This window comes from Amblyomma mixtum, chromosome 2 (genome assembly GCF_055824585.1).
Source record: "Amblyomma mixtum isolate Tamu chromosome 2, ASM5582458v1, whole genome shotgun sequence".
NCBI classification, from domain to species: Eukaryota; Metazoa; Arthropoda; class Arachnida; order Ixodida; family Ixodidae; genus Amblyomma; species Amblyomma mixtum.
The window spans coordinates 109018976-109037045 of NC_143013.1; the positions used below are offsets into that span (position 1 = coordinate 109018976).

An 18070-nucleotide genomic window follows, 5' to 3' on the forward strand; every position below is an offset into this window, starting at 1 on the left:
GGACTATATGGATTATGAGAAAGCGAAACTTGCACTGCTACGAAGATTTCGTTTTACCGCTGAAGGTTATATATAGGGAGAGAGATTTCGGCAAAGCAAGCCTCACGATGACGAGACAGCCTCCCAGTCCCAGTACGCCACGAGGCTTTTCAGTTTCTTTGACCGTTGGGTAGAAATTCGGGGAGAAGGCCGCACCTTTGAGGTGGTGCGCGGTATGATTGTTGCTGAGCAGTTTATGAACAACTGCCACAATCGTTTAGTATTGTTTCTACGAGAAAGGGATTGTAACAAGGTTTTGAAAAGATTGTTGAGGCCGCCGACCATTTCCTGGAGGCTCAAAGACAGAATAACCTTGCAACTTTCAAAGACCGGAGTGAGCAGGGTTCAGTGAAACTTACGAACACGGTTCCTAATCCCAAGTCTCAAATTCGATGTTTCATCTGCGAGAAAGTCGGACACAGGTCTTCCGATGATTGCCGTTCGAAGCCGAAGGCCCCATATTGCACATTCTTACACGACTTACAATCATGCCGGCGCAGCAGTTCAAGTGACCGGGAGACATCCGCATGTTTTATGTCACCCCAAGGTTCTTGCCCTGATCCACAGGCGGAAAGAGAACGCTTGGTGTCCAAGCGGCAGATTCTGTTCACAGACCCACTCCGCCGATTACCAGTGTGCCGGTGGTGCAAGGGGAAGTGTTTGCACAAAGAGTGTCAGTGCTGCGGGACACTGGAAGTAACAGCATCGTGGTGCGCCAGGCCCTCGTGCCCGAGGCAGCCTATACTGGGAAAAGAGCGACATTGCTTTTTGGCGGATGGTTTCACCATACAAGCTCCTGAGGCGGAGGTGATAGTCACATCACCGTACTTTACAGGCATGGCCATTTGCAAGGTGCCTGCCGACGCCTTTATATGACGTGTTAATTGGCAATGTCCCGGGTGCACGTGTTTCTTTCTTGGAGGATTCAGCTGGTTGGTCAAGAACCTCGGCGGACTAGGGGACCACTTCTGCACCGGCTACGCAGGCCAACGCTCCTTGCACAGCTGTGGCGGCGAAAGCTTCGGAGCCTATCTTGGATCCCTCTCAGAGCACGATCCACGTGTCTCGACCGGCGTTTCGCAACAAGAAGAGGACACTAGCTTAGACGTGTCGGAAGAAATTGGGGACAACCTTTTCCGGGAAAGCTGAGACCACCCACACCTTCTATTTGGTTGACGGCGTACACTCTTAGAACTAAAGGAGTGCAGAGGAGTGCCCAGAACACACTTTGAAGGAGTATTCGCTTGTCCCATATTCCACTCCTTTTTCCAGAATAAAATTACTCCCTCTGGACAAAGAGTGATCCAACACCTACTCAAGGAGTACTGTACTACTCCTGCAATAGAGTACAGGCACTCCTCCGAGGGAGTAAAGCTACCACATTGAAACAGCATCCTACTACTCTTTCAGGTAGAGTTCCAGGACTCCGTTTGTTAGAGTGACTATACTCCTTCAAGGAATATCAGCCCAGATCTTATTTTACTCCTTCAAAAGGAGTTTCACGTGTTTTCAATGTATCGTACTAATTTTCTTATTTCACATATTCTTCAGAGCAAGTTGGTCATATGTTTGGCAGGATCCACCTGCGCTACATCTACAAAAGAGTAATGAGCAAAAGGGATTATAATCTTTGAGTAGAATAATTTTTGCTCATACAACTACTTTATGGCTACACTACAGTTTGCACATTAGTATGGTGCTCTGTGTGCGTTGGGAATAACAATGGTTCAAGAAATAATGACACAAATGTACAACACTGATAACTTTTATTTCTCAAGTCATTGCTGTGATTGCTGTGGCTGCCCAAAACACACTCGGGAGGCGCTCGCTAGGATCAAGCCCCATTAGTGTCTCAAGCAGCAGACAAGCCCGCTTTGTTTTTGGGGTGTACTTGACATTAAATGCCAAGAACACTGCCAAAAGCAAAGTAAACCCATCTACCAAATCCACCGCAGTGAGCTGTAAGCGCTCAAAAGAAACTAAGATGCTGGATGATGCCGTAGCTTGCTCGGCTGAGTGAAGGAGCTTTGGCTATGAGTGCATTTCACCGGGTGCCTGCAAACATGAATGAAAATAATGCAAGTAAGAGTCAATTCCAATGCCCTTTTCATACTATCCTGCACATAACCCCATGAAAAAAAAGAAAGAATACAACTAGAATGTACTGATCGTGTGTGTCATGTCGCCACTAGTGTGTACCTATATTGTGACGAAGTGCGGACACCTTTCATTGCAAACCTTCATTCAGAGCTACAATTTTATGAAGCCCAATACAATTATCACTATGCTAGTCCTTTCAAAAGCTGTGTGCATGTAAAACAAGCACATATTTACCAAATGAAAATTTTAACATGAGCAAGCTCTTCTGCAAGTATCATGATCAGCCTGACTACGCCCACTGCAAGGCAAAGGCCTCTCCCATGTTCTCCAATTAACCCTGTCCTTCGCCAGCTATGTCCACCGTGTTCCTGCAAACCTTCGCCCATGGAACATTTTGCTGCTTCCTGCTGCGCCTGCCTTCTCTTGGAATCCACTCCGTTACCCTTAAGGACCAGCGATTATCTTGCCTTCGTCTTACATGCCCTGCCCAAGCACCCTTCTTTCTCCTGATTTCGACTAGGATGTTTTCAACCCGCGTTTGTTCCCTCACCCACTCCACCCGCTTCCGATCTCTTAACGTTACGCCTATCATTTCTATTTCCATAGCTCGTTGCGTTGTCCTTAACTTAAGCTGAACCCTCTTCGTTAGCCTCCACGTTTCTGCCCCATAGGTGAATACCGGTAGGATACAGCTGTTGTATACTTTTCTCTTGAGGGGTATTGAAAAACTGCCATTCATGATCTGAGAGAACCTGCCATATGCACTCCACCCCATTCATATTCCTCTAGTTATTACTCTTCATGATCCGGATCAGCGGTCACTACCTGCTCTAAGTAAATGTATTCCCTTATCACTTCCAGTCATTTCTAAAACCACACCTATTGTGCTTGACGGTTCTTGTCACATAATACATTGTGCAGTTTAAAATATAGGGTAACCTTGAATCGGGAAAACACTTAAACCAATGACAGTTTTCTTGCTGAAGAGAAATGGCTGTTGCAATTCCTGTTTCTCAGATACCATTAACTGAATTGCATGCTCTAAAATAGTGAAGGAAAAATTCAAAATTTTTCATCTCAAAGAGGCAGACAACAAATTTCAGTTTGGTTTGGGTTGGTTTATGGGGTTTAACGTCCCAAAGCGACCCAGGCTATGAGAGACGCCGTAGTGAAGGGCTCCGGAAATTTCGACCCCCTGGGGTTCTTTAACGTGCACTGACATCGCACAGTACACGGGCCTCTAGAACTTCTCCTCCAAAGAAATTCCAGCCGCCGCGGCCGGGATCGAACCCGCGTCTTTTGGGTCAGCAGCCGAGCAAATTTCAGTTGCACATTTTTTTTTGTTTTTAATGATGCATAAGGCATTACTATGCACGGATAACCACACAGTATTCGCCTATGACTGCTAAATAATTTGTAATTAAATATCTTCTCTCTCCTGCTTCACTTTTAAAAACTGAGCAATGGCAATGGCATCAAAGGTCAGTATAAGCCAGGGGAGGCATGAGGAAAACTGCAATATAATTGCGGCTTCGTCATTCATTGTGATTCCGACTCTTAAGGCAGGCTGGCTTTAGCATTGTAACTAATTAAAACGATGAAGTAGCGATATCGTAGCTTTTTTGTGCCTTCCATAACCTATACTGAACATTGATGTCATAGCAATTGCTATGCTATTGAAACAGGGAAGAAAAGAAATCTGGTTGTAATTATTTAGCGATTGGAGACGAATACTATGCAACAATTCTATGTATACGAATGCCCAGCACGTCACTACAAAGAACACACATAACCAAAAATTTGGTGTTTATACTCATTTAAGGTAATACTACTTCCCACGCAAGAACACGACAGCCATGTGTAAACTTTTTGCTTTCATAGTAATAAAATCTATCCAACGACAAGTTAGGCGCAGCATGCCTGCTCTTTATAAATATGCAATACTGACAATGTTTGACACTAGCATTTGGCATGAACGAGATAACTGTGATTACTTCGCACATTACGTGCCAGTCCATACTATTATGCACAATTTAGATTTGCAAATGTAATGTGTAATTCTCTATGACCGCCACGTTAGTGCACTGCAAACCAATGAAGTTGTCTTGCATTTGCAATGTTCTCACTACTTTTATGCAACACTGATCACTTCAGTATATCTGCATCGTTCTGTTAGACGGCCACGGGATAGCTAGAATTAAGGCTATTTTATGTGATGGAAACCATTGACTAGACAACAAAGAAGAAAAGTCTCAACTACTGTCCTGGTGCTGGGACGTCTAATAAGAGCTCAGAAAGACTCGGTTTCAATACGCCAAACCCTCCGCATAACATTACCCTGTGCGAAAATACCCCACCCCACCCTAGCTTAATTTCTGTCCACATGCACCAAGGCTCACTGCACCTGTTATAAATATTGCCCTAAATATTGCAATCAAGCTGCCCGTGTATGCATAGGCTATCTGTGCATCGAGAAAGAAAGAAGTTGTTAGGAATGTTTCACACTAAAAACAGAAAAAAAGGCAGCCTGTTTCTCAGAAACAGCTAAGAGCATGAAATGGTGTGTCCAAAAAGATTAGGCTGCTTTGTACTTATTTATGACAACGAGAACTGTCAGAGCTGCGCTTTCAAAAATTCAGGAGCTTTGTGCACAAACGTAGCTTCCGTATGCACGTCTTGCAGCACCAACGCTTCCGAATTGAAACGACCGATGAATATGCACAGGAAAAAGCAAATAGAGAGCGCTTGAATTTAGAAGAAAAGCTACCTTGCACAATCAGAAATTTCACGACAGAACCTTCCAAACAGTGACGTGTACTGGTTGCGGTATACCGAATATATACCTAGCAAATAAGTTGCGCTTTGTTAACGAGCGGGATTCTGTGGCGGCAATGCTACAGCTCCAATTCCGAAAACCTAATGCTGCAAAAAGTGAGTTTTCAAAATACGTGCGAATGCACGATACACTTTTGCACGCATTTAGAACTTGTGTATGCGTCTTCCTTGGCTGGTAAAAAAATTCTATAAGTCTCCAGTTTGCCTGTGTACTCCACAAATTCTAGGATCCCTGTCCGCTACATGTCAAATTTCACTGAAGCGAAAGTAATACAACCGACAGCTGATGATCTGCTAGGGCAACAGGATTTCAAAAGTTTGAGAAGGGCAGTGGGAGTCCAATCCAGGTGGAGTAGTGAAATTTGACTAGTAACAGACAGGGATCCTCCAATCTGTGGAGGACACCGGCAAATTGGAGACTTACGGAGGAATTTTTTTACCCGCCAAGGAACACGCATACACAAGAGAACCACAGAGGACTACGGCTTTTACCAGCCCTTGTCCTGTGCGGTTCTCTCTTGTGTATGCGTCTTTTTTGGCTGGTAAAAAAATTCTTCCATAAGTCTCCAATTTGCCTGTGTACTCAACAAACCGCAGGATCCCTGTCCACTACTAGTCAAATATTTCAACTCCACCTGGCTTGGACTCCCACCGCCCTTCTCTGTGGAGAAAGGGTGACTGCAGCTGGCAAAGGACAAGGTTAACTGCAGATCAACTGGGGAAGCATTATCCTGCGCTAATTTTGACGGCAGGTTCACAAGACAAACAAAATCAACTCGATCTGGTCTATTGGTCTATTGGGGTTTAACGTCCCAAAGCGACTAAGGCTATGAGAGACGCCGTAGTGAAGGGCTCCGGAAATTTCGACCACCTGGGGTTCTTTAACGTGCACTGACATCGCACAGTACACGGGCCTCTAGAATTTCTCCTCCAAAGAAATTCCAGCCGCCGCGGCCGGGATCGAACCCGCGTCTTTTGGGTCAGCAGCCGAGCACCATAGCCACTGAGCCACCGCGGCGGCTCGAGGAGCGGGGTGCACATCATGCTACTGAATGTCAATGGCCAGTGAAAATGGCACCAGCACTGTGGAATGCACATGCAGAAAACGAGACGCATTTTTTTTGTCAACTTTGAGTAGCAGTCTACTGCAATTTTAAAGAGCAAAGCTCTCAAGTATGGCAACACTGGCACTTTTTGTTTTACTGGGGTGAGGGTCGTCGTGAGGGTTGAAGTCCATATTTCTTTTCCATCCACTGTGTTAATTGCGAGCTATGTTTACCTAATAGGGGCTGGGCATCTAACATCACCGTTATTTCTTTGCAGCAGTTAAAACAATACAGCATACATTTTATAACATGCTTAACGAATTTTTGGGAGCAGCATGCTTTTACCCTTCTACTATTTGTTGCTACTGAATCAGTTTGGCGTTGACAAAAGATCTGTAATAAGGAGTAATTACTCATTGACATCGACTCGAGCACAGCCAAATGGCTACAAAGGAAAGCTATACAGCTTTCACAGAAACTTCGTAGTTAAAGAAAGATTCGTCCTGGTCCGGTGTTCGAACTCAGAACCACCACTTCACTGGAGCAGTCGCTCTATCAATTTGTCCAACCTGGACGGCAAGCTTATGGTAGGGCGAGAGCGAAGTGATCAATAACTCGAGTGGGAACTGTGTTGGTCCAATGTTTTAGGACCCCTAAAACATTGGACAAACTCAGTTCCCGCTTCATGTTACCTCTAAAACATTGGACAAACTGAGTTCCCGCTTCATGTTACAATACTGAGTGACATTTTGGTCTATACACCAGAAATACCGGTAAAGCATCATGATAGAACACAATGTTTTTTAAAGGGATAAAGGAATATGTTCGCCCTTTCAGAGGGCACATATGCATAAGAGGCAACATGTGTGAAATAGTCTCTGCACCTGAAGCAGTGTAAATTCCATTATGTTAACAGCACCAGTCAAAAGCTTCATGAGCGACTATTTCATACAGATCATGTAATTACATTCATGTAATTCAGGATCAGATTCATGTGATTATACAGGGAGGTACTGCTGCTAAGTGCACGTAGAGCTCTGCATGCATTTCTAAACCCGGCTGTGAGCCTATGTCTACGAAATTTTTCTAAATAGGCAGGTAAAGTATGCATCACTGGAAAACAATACCTACCACAAACAGCTGAGGAGAGATAGCACAGCCAAAAGCTGGAAGCACGAATGGCCTAGTAGATACTGGCAGCTGGCAACTGCAAATAAATATGTCAGAGCAACTGTTGTCAGTGGTGGTGGTGGTGGAAAACATTTATGTACAGGTATAATACAGGAGGTTATGCATGAGCTGACCCAGAGGGGGCCAGCCCTTACAAATACTAGGTGGAGGTCCCTAGTTCGGGACCCCAGTGGCATCGGCCGCCGCCCAGGCTCGCGCGACCAAGGCCCGTTGGGCCTGCAGGTCAGAGCAGCCGAGCAGGGTCGCCTCCCAGTCCTCCCGGGTTGGGTTGGGGTGAGGGGGGATAGCAGGGTTGGAGGGGCAGGCCCATACCATGTGGTAGATGTCCGAAGACTTCTCCGCACAGTGCGGACAGCTGCCCAAGAAAGAAGGGTCGAAGTGTTTCAGAGCTGCCGGGCACAGCAAAGTATTAGTATACAGGCGGAGCAGAAGCCGCTCCTCCGCCTTTGACAGACCTTTACATGGGCGGGGATCAAGACCATGGCCAGATTGATAGAGTAAAACGATGTCTTTGAAGGTGTAAGCTGGAATAAATTCGAGTTCCTGATCGTCAGGGTCGGAGGGGAATGTCCGGTGAGAGAGCGCGCGGGCGGCGGCGTCAGCTGCCTCATTTCCCTCAAGGCCCATGTGAGCGGGAGCCCAAACGATACGCCGGTGCGCGGGGTCACCGGTGTAGACGCTGTTTTGAAGAATGCGGTAGGCTAGATACGGTACCCAGCCCTGCTCGACGTTCCGACATGCCCCTCGCGAGTCGGAAATAATTGTTTTTGAATTGGAATCAGATGCAGCCAACGCAATGGCGACCTCCTCCGCGTGTGTTATGTCACGGGCTCGGAAAGTAAGGCCGTTCACTGTTTTGGATTGGTGGACGACTGCGGCTGTGTACCATCCCCCATGGTGGGGGCCTGAGGCATCCACGTAGAATACGCCGGGTTTCGATCCACAGTGGCGGGCCAGGGCTTCCGCCCGCGCCAGGCGCCGGCCATTATGGTCCTCACGGTTCATGTTCGCGGGAAGAGGGCGCACGTGGAGGGCGCATCTCCACTGGGATGGAATACGTACGAGCTCTTCCATGAGAGTGGTATGTTGGATGTGTAGCCGGGCAAGGAGGCGGCGACCCGACGATGTCTTCGAGAGACGTGTGTATTGGTTAGTCAAGTGGGCTTCCCGGAGCTCCCGAAATGTGTTCACCATGCCTAGGCCCAGGAGGCGCTTGTTGGAGGTGGTCACGGGGAGGCCTAGAGCCCGCTTAATAATTTTGCGGAGGATGACTTCGAGTGAATCCTCGTCTTGCTTCCGCAGGTGGAGGTATGGAGTCGAATATAGAATTCGACTGGTTACAAATGCATGCGCCAGCCGCAAGGCATCCTTACATCGTAACCCCCCGCGCTTGTTAGAAACCCGGCGGACCAAGCGGCCCACCTGGTCCCCCACCTGACGGAGTTTGGCCAATGTTGTTTCTGACCGTCTGTCTTGATGTATAAAGAGCCCCAGTACCCGGACTTCGATATTTTCAGGGATTGGACCTGTCTCAAGAGACAATGAAATTTTGGCTGTGCACTTTGGTGAGGGGCGTATGTGCACAAATTCAGACTTTTGGGTGGAGCATTGGAGGCCGCAGCGGCGAGCATAACGGTCCACTATGGTCGCCGCCTCCTGCAGGTTAGCCTCAATGTCTGCAAGGGAACCGTGCGTGGCCCACAGGGTGATGTCATCAACATACAGCGCATGCTGCACACCGGCAACAGCATCCAGCTGGGCCGGTAGGCGCATCATAGCCAAATTGAATAAGAGAGGAGAGAGCACCGCGCCCTGGGGTGTACCCCTGGTTCCTAAATGAAAAGGGCCATGTTCTTTATCCTGGATCCGAATGTAAGATTGTCTGTCGGTTAAAAATTGCCGAATGTATTGAAAGGCATTTCTGCCGCAGTTAGTTTGAGAGAGGTGGGTGAGAATGATCTCGTGGGTAACGTTGTCGAATGCACCCTTCAAATCCAAGGCGAGTACGACCTTGTCATTGTGAGGGCATTCCACGGGGTCGAGGACAGCCCGATTGAGTTGTAGCAGGACATCTTGTGCAGATCTGTGTGGGCGAAATCCGAACATGGTGTCTGCGAAAAGGTGTTTGGATTCCATGAACTCGGACAACCTGTCACGTACCATCGTCTCCATGAGTTTGCCCACACAGGAAGTCAGAGAGATGGGGCGGAGGTTGTCCGTGTTGATGGCCTTGCCAGCTTTAGGAATGAAGGTGACCAGGGCGGTCTTCCACTCGATGGGTAGTGGCACTTCCCCAAGCCAGATTGAGTTAATGTAATTCAATAAAGACATGTATGCTGGGTCGGGGAGGTTGGCTAACAATTTGACTGTAATTTTGTCCCGACCCGGAGCGGTGCCGCGTTTCATTTTTGCCAGGGCCGCCTTCAGGTCGTGGAGCTGGAACGGTTGATCCAGCTCAACGTTCTCAGAACCTGCATAAGAGTACGCCGGCCCGCGGGAGTCCTGGGTGGTGCACAAGTACTGGTCCCGGAGCTTGTGCGCCAATTGATTTGTGTTGCCCTGAAAGCTGTGTATTGCTCTTTGGAGGTGTTTTTGAGTTTCCGTGCGTGTTTGCGTTGGGTCAATTAGGGCGCGAAAGAGTCGCCACGTGTTCCGGCTGGACATTTGCCGCGCGGCCGTATTGCATCGCGCCACCCAGTTGGAGTCGGCGAGTTGGGCCGCATACTCAGCCGCTCGTTGAGTGAGCTCGGCGATGCGAGCTTTAAGTTTCCGGTTGTGCTTTTGCCGGCGCCACCGACGGACGAGGCAATGCCGGGCCTCCCAGAGATGAAGCAGGTGGTTGTCCACATCCGAGACCGCCTCTGAGAGCTGAATTTGAGTTTCGGAGGAGCGAAGGCCAGAGACCAATTGTTGTGACCAAGACTGGTAGCCCTGCTCATGTATGGGTGTGACATTGTTATAATTCTGCCTGAACTTGGTCCAATCTGGGAGTCGGGCTTGTGTTGTTGGTCGCGCGAAAGGAAGGGTCCTAATCGTAGTATTCAGGAGGCAGTGGTCGCTGCCGAGGGTTTCCTCGGTGTTGACCCAGTCTGCATATTGAATGTTGCGGGTGAAGGTCAAGTCCGGACATGTATCCCTAGTCACGGAGTTGCCTATACGAGTTGGGTGGACTGGGTCAGTGTGAAGAGTGAGGCCCAGCGTTGACGCAAGCTCCGCCAACTTGCGTCCCCGCTTCTCTTCACGGCAGTAACCCCACATCCGAGCGGGAGCGTTGAAATCGGCCGTAACAATGTCATGAATGACAAGAGAAGAAATTGTCTACTGCTTCATAAATTAGAATAAGGTAATAACATAGCAACACAAAAAGCAATGAGAGGGCCCATGACAAAAGAAATGAACAGATTGTATGTGATGCACCGATATACATTTTTTCAGTAGATTTACATGACTGTCACACCCGCATAGAAAGATGAGCAGGCTGGAATACCACTATTTTTATGCATGATGAAAAGAGCGTAACTATTCGAATATAGCATGCACAGGATTTTATTACTACTAGGGTGCTTTGCAGCAGCACCGAAGGTATTTTTAAATTGAACGTAGCGACCAGTAGACCCGTCTGCTTTGCACAAATGATGAGAGGATGGAAAAGGCATGCATTCATTAGCAAGAAGCACGATATCTCACATCACAGCATGAAACGAAAATTGGTATTGCATTTAACAAATCTGCACAGAAATAAAAACTGCCTAGTGGCAATGCAAGTAAGAGCAAGGGAAAAAAATACCGAAGAAAACTGGTGAGTGTGGTGCAGGGAGGTCTGTGGGTAGGGTCTCGTGCCTGGGAATAGTTCCGAGCGCGGAGAATCGCCGGCAGCACAGCTGGTGGCAGTCAACCAAGAATAAATAAGAGAAAGTGAAAATCAATAACAAACCATCACCGATATAGCGAATGACTTGAAAGCGGGCCGCACAAACGAGGGATATAGCAAAAAGCTTGAAATCCTAAATAAGTGCGCAGTTGCATCCCAAACAGTTCTCAAAATCTGAAGGCGAGGAAGCATCGACACCTACACCTCAGGGCAGACGCAAGAACGATCTAACTTTGACATAATACTGTGTCAAATTCTGTTCCATGGGGAAGCACAGATAAAAATTTACAAATGATTAGGCAAGGGATATGCCCCAGCCTTTTACACGCGATCATTGTGCCCGAAAAAATTGTATGACAAATATTAAGGCGTAAGCACTAATCCCACGAGTACACACACTGAGCACTGTCTGTTGGCAGCTGGCCTAGCGCGAGTGCTCTGTCGCGCGGCACTGCCGCTCATCGTCATCTTCTAAGTAGCACAAATCAATTCGACGGGCACCACCCGCGAGGCAACTCGACCGTTGTCAGTTCCCTTGTCTGTCCGCAGCTGGTCTAGCAAGAGCGCTCTCTAACGTGGCACTGCACGCTCATCATCCTCTCATATGTAGCACAAATCTATGCTATTGGAATGTAGTAAACATTGTCGTTTTTCGCAGCGCTAGCAAGCGACCGCATAACTCTGTTGTGATAACTGCTGGCATTTTTATTTACCGCGGCACCCGAGTACTAAACGCAGATAGAGACTATGGAGCAACAGTTGCCATGCGGCCTATACGCCCGTTCTTTTCTGGTAAAGGCCGATTCACACGATTTTCCGTTCGCCCGCTGCCGCGGCCGACAGCGCGCCTCTCAATGTGGTGACGCATGAATACGTAGTGCGCGGGCCGCGGGCGAACGGACCGTCGTGTGAATCGGCGTTAACGCATTATAGCTGAGGCAACCGCACGCAGACTGCCTGCACTGCCATCCCTATATAGGCGCACACTAATAACGCGTGCGAATAGAGATCAGAAGTAAAGAAACGTACACGGGACTCACCGTTCAGACGGCTCATCAAGGCTTAGCAAAACCGCACATTCTTCTTCGTTGCCTCTCCATGCAGATGACAAGAAGTCGTAGCGCTACCTTTCTTCAGGGCTTTACCCGTTCAAAATCACCAGTGTTGACAGGGCGTAATTCTCGTCGTTGGTTTCCAAAACACACTTGTGTTCTTCATACACGTCCACCGCACGAGCACTCAAACAATGCTACGAACACCCAAATAAATCAAAACGTGACGACGGCTGCAGTTTTGCTTCGTTGAAAAAAACCTACAAATGCGCTTTTTTTATTACTAATATTTGAATTGTGTTCGCAACAAAAACAAATTATATTTTTTCATTTTATTTCTTTATTAAATGCGAATACCAAAGCGCTTTTAGATACTTTTGCTGACATGTCGTTTGTAGAAGCTGCGATCCTGTGATCCCATCCCCGGGTGTCCTAGCAGACGACGGCGCAGACGACGCTGTTGACGGAATGCAATTTCGATTGACGGCAGCGAAAATCCCTTAAATGCGACAAAAAAGGCAAAAAAAACGCACCGTATCGCAAACTGGTCCATATCAAGGATATGTTCGACGCGAGCGGTAGGACAAAGAGCAGCTGCGATACATTACTCTACGCGACACTGGCATGGTCGACGGAGATCTACATGAAACAGAGCTTAAATGTGACCCGTACAAGCGGATTACTGTGATATCAACTGCGTTACGGAACTACGACGATACTTGCTTCACACTTTAGCTTATATGCAACAGCGGCCCGCACTCGCCGCATCCTGTTCGAGTGTACTTTCACTAGCAAGAGCCCACATGCATGGAAGCCGACAGAAGCAACTGTCTTTTCGAGTTCAGATTGTTCCGAGAAATACGAGCAGCTTACTTTAGCACGTACTCGAATTCAAGTTCTCAGCCTGTGTGTCACGTACGGTGACGATGGCGTCGAGGACGAGCTTAAGAATCGCCTTAACGTGGCCGCAACGCAGCCGGTATCCCAAGCCTTCATGCGCTAATTGTTGTTCGCCTGTACTGCGAACGTGCGCTCAGTCGCAGGCCAGCCGCTAGCTGCTCGATTTGCCAGCCTTGCGAGTATAATTCGCAAGTTTCTGAGCCAATCTTTGAGCGAGCCGAGCTTTCAGCTATGACGCTGCTCGCGAGCGCGCCGCGCGACGAGCTTCGGCCTGCTCCCTGGCTGCCGTATTCGTAGCTAAGCCTAGGAGGTTTCACTTCGATGCCAGAGCTGAGAGCGCTTTGAAACTGGCTAGCGCTGAGGTGCTACTCTTTGCATTGTAAGTGCGTTTTATTGTGAACTATGTCTCGTAGTGAAATAAAGATATGTTCGGGTCCACCCAAACGGTGATGATGGCGTCGAGGACGAGCTTAAGAATCGCCGCAACGCCGCCGATATTCCATGCATACATGTGTGCTAAATTTGTTCACCTGTGTTGCAAACGTGGGCATAAAGGCTCGCTCAATCGCAGGCCAGTCGCTGCTCGATTTTCCAGCCTTGCGTGCGCGATTCGCAAGCTACGGAGCGAATCATTGAGCGAGCCGAGCTTTCGGCAACGACGGCGCCCGCGATCGCGCCGGGCGACGAACTGTGCGCTGCTCGCTGGCTGCCCTTGTCGTCGCTAAACCTAGCCGATTTCACATAGATGCTGTAGCTGAATGCGCTTCGAAACTGGCCAGCACTTAGGTGCTACCCTCGGAACCGTTTTACTCTGAACCCCGCGTCATAGGGAAATAAATATATGCTCGGTTTCTGCGACCCCTTCAGGAGCGGAGCTATAGCAGAGGCCAGGCGAACTCCAGAGCAGCAGCAAAGCGGCTATGGGAGGAAATTTGTATGGCTGTTATCGCTTCTACCAACAACTCGACATTGGCTAATGATACTCTATCCCAGAGCTTTGGTCGTGAACAAACAATACCAGTGCATTTTTCTAACGCCGGCATCCAGGCTGGCAGGCCGGCCCCGAGAAGCTAGCGCGCCCTTACGATTGTATGGCCGTAAGGGCGGAGGAGTAAAACAAGCACTGAACTCCCTTGGGGTATGCAGGAGTGGAAATGCCATTTTACTCTTTTGTCAAGAGGAGTGAACAGGACCTTTCACTCTTTCTCGTTTGTAGAGAGAGTAGATTGAGACCTGCAGGAGTAGCGAGGCTCTTTTACTCTTAATGCAGGAGTAGCAGTTCTTAGAGTGTATTGTTCCGGACGTATCAAGTGTGCCCTGGCAAAACAATTGAAGAAGCGGTGGTTCCGGAGAGCTTGCGCCATCAGGTCCTTGTGCAAGCGCATGAGAGTGCTCTTGCCGGTCATCAGGGTGTAAAGAAGACTACGGCGAGAGTACTAGGTGACTTTTAGAGGTACAAGCCGACATCAATAGATTTGTGAAGTCATGCGACGGCAGTCAGCGGACTGCGCCGAAAGGAATGCTGGGCAACGCTCCATTAGGACGTATGCCAATTATTTCCACACCTTTTGAGCGGGTTGCGGTAGACATCATTGGACCTTTAACTCACACCTCATCTAGGGGGAACCGATACATCCTCACGTTGGTGGATTTTGCCACCAGGTTTCCCGATGCAGTAGCCCTTCCTGCCATCGATTCAGCCACTGTGGCGAAGGCCTTCTTGAAATAATGTTCTCCCGTATTGGGTTCCCACTGGAGGTTCTTTGTGATCGGGCTTCGTGCTTCACATCTGCACTTATTTATGCGAGAAGTGAACGATTTGCTAGCTATAAAATATTTAAGTTCGACACCATACCATCCTATGTGCAACGGTCTTGTGGAGCGGTTTAATAGGACCTTGAAGAGCATGCTACAGAAGTTGTGCCAAGAACACACCCCAAGGCATGGTTATCTTGCTCCACTGCTCTTCGCCTACAGAGAGGCACCACAAGCTAGCCTGGGGGTTTCCCCATTTGAGCTCATCTACGGTCGCCAAGTCCGAGGTACAGTCACCATTCTAAAAGAGCTCTGGACGGCCGAAAAACTGTCTGACACAGTCAGAAGAACGTATGGTTATGTGCTTGATTTGAGGGAGCGTCTAGAAGGCACGCTGCAGCTTGCACATCAAAATTTAATGAGGGCGCAGAGGTCGCAGAAGATGTACTACGATAGGTGCGCCTCTAATAGGAAACTGAAGGTTGGTGATCGAGCGCTGATCCTTCTATCCGCTTCCCATAACAAGCTCACCATGCATTGGAAAGGACCTTTTGTGGTCACAGGCAAAAAGAACGAAGTCAACTACTGGCTTGACGTGGGCTCCAGGAAGAAAATGTTTCACATAAACATGCTGAAACGCTATGAAGAGCGCCACCCTCCAAGCGTCATCGTTCGCGGTCGTTGAGGAAGTGGAGGCAGAAACCCCACTGCCGTCCCTCAGCAGAAATCCTGGTTCTGGTGTTGGAGGTATCAAGCGAGCTTGTACTTTGAATGAGACGCAGTTAGCCGCACTAGAGAAATTGCTGGATGCTCTAGGCGACATGTTTTTTAGAGGTACCTACCGGGCCGTATTCATTTGATTGAGCGCCACTTGTAATTAACGCTTGTCTTATTTAAGAAACATGACCCTGTGAGAACTGTGTCGCTGTGATGTTCTTTTGACTGGTCGGGTAACCAATCTTTGTGTGTGAACTTATTTTGGTGGTGCCTGTGCAGTTACATTTTGTTGTGTGTTTTGTGTGTGTGAAACACTGTCGACAGCCAGTGAACGGTGGCGTTCGTGTGAAAGTGTTCAGTGTGGTGTGGTGCAGTCTGCCGACCAGTGCTTGGGGCCAAAGTTTTTTTTTCCTTAAAAAGAAAACTTCTCAAAGGGGGGGGGGGGGCATATTTGTGATGCGCCACCAGCGCCCTTGAGCACTAGCGGCGGCCTGACGCTCGCTCAGGCGAGAGAAGTAAGGAGAAGAAAAAGAAGAGAGACGCGGGGCGTGGCGCAAGCGGCGCGAGGAGACGAGCTTGGGCAACGAAGCAGGCGAGGTCACGGTGGAACGGCTTCTTGAACCCGGGTGACCAGGCCTGGGGAAGCTGTCCTCGCCCAGTTCAGGTTGTTTGGTTGGGGGTTTAAGGTCCCAAAGCGACTAAGGGCTATGAGAGACGCCGTAGTGGAGGGCTCCGGAAATTTCGACCACCTAGGGTTCTTTAACGTGCACTGACATCGCACAGTACACGGGCCTCTAGAATTTCTCCTCCAAAGAAATTGTAGCCGCCGCGGCCGGGATGGAACCCGCGTATTTTGGGTCAGCAGCCGAGCACCATAACCACTGAGCCACCGCGGCGGCTCCCCAGTTCAGGGCAACCAGGAGCCTGCTGTCTCCTGTCTCCCGCCTGCCTCTTGCTGCTTCGAAAAGTGGGCGCCTTGTCGGAGATCCTGCCGGCCTTGCTGTCGGATCGTGCCTGCCGTCCCGTGGCTGGGACCTCCTGCTGTGAAAGGGTGCCTTCCTGGCCGTGCCCGGGTGTCCAGACCTGGGCGGCCGTCTCCTCTCTAGTGCGTCGTCAGGGCCACTGGTGCAGGTGCTCCGCAGCCGACTTCCGGCCGCAGGGAGAACAGCCCTGCGGAGGTACTTGGCCCCGGCGCCTTTCTGGCGATGGGCAGCGGAATCTCACACCGGAGCCACTCCTCGACCCTCGGCCGCACAGCTCCCTATCCATCAGTGACTGCTCTCCTGTTTTAAGTAAAACCATTTTTGTTATATCTACACACGTGCTCGGTCTGGGACGATTTTCTGGATCCTCCGGGGCCCCACCTTGGAGGACGCTCGAACCTACTGGGGGCCTTTTCCCCTCACAGACGTGCCAGCGTGGATGTGCGTGCATTCGGAACGACCATATATATATTCTAAGACAGGCCTTCGCTCCCGAACCATCGGCGGCTGGCGCTTAAGGCAGAAGACAACGAAAAGTGAAAAAACGTTCCGATGTTCGTGCGTGCTCTGGACTGACCGCTGCCTATGGTCTGTACCTGGACTGTTCCGCTAGTAGATCGCGACGCAGCGCCTTGCAAGACGTCCTGCACTACACTTGGTGGAGGTGCCAGCGATCCCCACATCCTGGAGCTTCGCAGCCGTGCATTGCCTCCCATTTCCGCGATGCCTGAGACCACCATCCAATCCAACCTGCATCACCACTCCCCTCGGCTGTCATCTGTTCCGGCATAGCGCGGCAGCGTGACGCAGTCTTTTTCAGCGGCACGGCGGCACGGATGACACGGATGTGGATATAGCGTATACTTTGCTACATATATACATATATGCATCCATTCATACATTAGATTGTAGTGATGAAGTTGCGCCGAACCCGTAGACGTAAAAGAAGACGAGGAGTCCAGCCGCCCGGCAGACTGCGAGGCAACAACTACGAGTTTCGAAACCAGAAAGAACATCGGTGCTGCGTTTATGACGGCTACCAGTGCTTTAAATCCCGCCGTACACTTGGTGGAGGTCGCCGGTTTCGATCTTCTCTGTCCACCCTGGCGCTCCGCAGCCGTCGGCTCCCCACCTCGATGACTGCCTCCGGCAGCAACAGCTCCGGCCCCGCTTTTTCGGCTCCTTCAGTTGCTTGCTCCGGAATGCTTCGCCACCGGGACCCGCCAGTCTTCAGTGGCACCGACGATCAAGACGTCAAAGACTGGCTTTCTTTCATCCTATCAACGCGTAAGGCACGCACAATAAGTGGGATGACGTCCTAAAACTGAACAACCTCATCTTTTACCTTAGGCAAGTCGCGAATACCTGGTACACTAATCACAAAGCCGACATCACGACTTGGGCCACCTTCAAAGCCCTTTTTGCGGATGTCTGGACGCCCTGCAGTCCGCAAGCTTCGCGTCGAACATCGTTTGCGCGGCAGGGCGCAGCAGTCATGGGAAGACCTGTGCCATCGCGTCAACTCCTCGATGCCCGAAAGCGACAAGGTTCGACATATCTTGAAAGGCATCGATCAAGGCG

The 18070-nt window shown here is 49.5% G+C and overlaps 1 protein-coding gene and 1 long non-coding RNA gene across 2 annotated transcripts in view; both read right to left on the bottom strand.

The window, feature by feature from the left end:
• Positions 1–18070, bottom strand: part of LOC149360527 (uncharacterized) — a 343557-nt gene that overhangs the window by 152360 nt on the left and 173127 nt on the right. The gene's annotated exons all lie outside the window — the stretch shown is intronic.
• LOC149360528 (uncharacterized) lies at positions 1560–17409 on the bottom strand. The gene is made up of 4 exons (XR_016288845.1): positions 12123–17409; positions 10999–11092; positions 7152–7227; positions 1560–2094 (listed from the first exon to the last, which is right to left on the bottom strand). It is a non-coding gene; the product is annotated as an uncharacterized LOC149360528 (long non-coding RNA).